The sequence below is a fragment of the Myotis davidii genome, unplaced genomic scaffold (assembly GCF_000327345.1).
Source record: "Myotis davidii unplaced genomic scaffold, ASM32734v1 scaffold211, whole genome shotgun sequence".
NCBI lineage: Eukaryota > Metazoa > Chordata > Mammalia > Chiroptera > Vespertilionidae > Myotis > Myotis davidii.
In genome coordinates this window covers 656802-657715 of record NW_006282523.1, presented here as the reverse complement: position 1 = coordinate 657715, position 914 = coordinate 656802, and positions in this window count along the sequence as shown.

Here is a 914-nt window from a genome sequence, read left to right as displayed (position 1 = left end):
CAGACACTCCGGGCTGGTCTAAAGGATGAGCTGCCCACGGCTCAGCACTGGGAGACTTCCGGGGCAGGGGACTGCACTCGGGCCTCGCCGGCTCTGCTCTGTGCCCACGGGCTCCGGTGGCGTTGGCCACGGGCAGGGGCTGCGTGCTGGCTCCTGAGGCCAGTCTGCCCCTGGACGCAGGGCACAGGTGGCCGTGCCCGGCTGCCACCTCCACTAGACGGGTTCTCCAGGAGGACTCCCCGCCTTCGGCCGTCCCCAAGGTCAGGGTGGGGGTCCTGGGGCCCTGGAATCGGGGCAGGTCTGTCCATCGACAGTCTCGGCCGAGCAGAGGAGGGCGGGCGGCTCCCGTGTGACCACAGCTGTGGGCAGCGGCCAGGAGGGTGTGGGCGCACACAGCACACTCCCCTGACCCCTTCTCTCTGAGGGTCAGTGACAACAGCATTGTCAGCAGGGGCCGTGGAGGGGGGGGCTGTAGGGCCAGAAAGGCCCGAACGAGGGGGCAGCTGGCCTGTGACCCAGCGTCCCTGACCTGCTCCCCAAACAGTGTGGCCGTGGCCCACATGCCCGCCCACATCCCACCCACACTGCGGGCGCCGTTGCAAACACTTCCAGCCCCTGAGCAGCTCCTCCCACAGCTCCTCACAGCCCCCCGCCCCCCCGGGCCAAAGACCCAGGTGGACGACACCCCGCCTCTCAGCACAGACGGAGGGCACAGCCCCCAGGCCCCTGTCACTTTCTGGAACGTTTTCTTCAGCGAAAGACCCTGCTCATGAGCTGCCCTGGGAGGGAGCCCGTGACCCGGCAGCAACCGTGGTCGGCACTGAGAGGACAGGACGGCAAGATCGGGACCCGAGGCCACTGCGGACTCGTCCTACAGGGCTGGTCACGGCCCGGGCAGGCGCCAGCACCGCCGG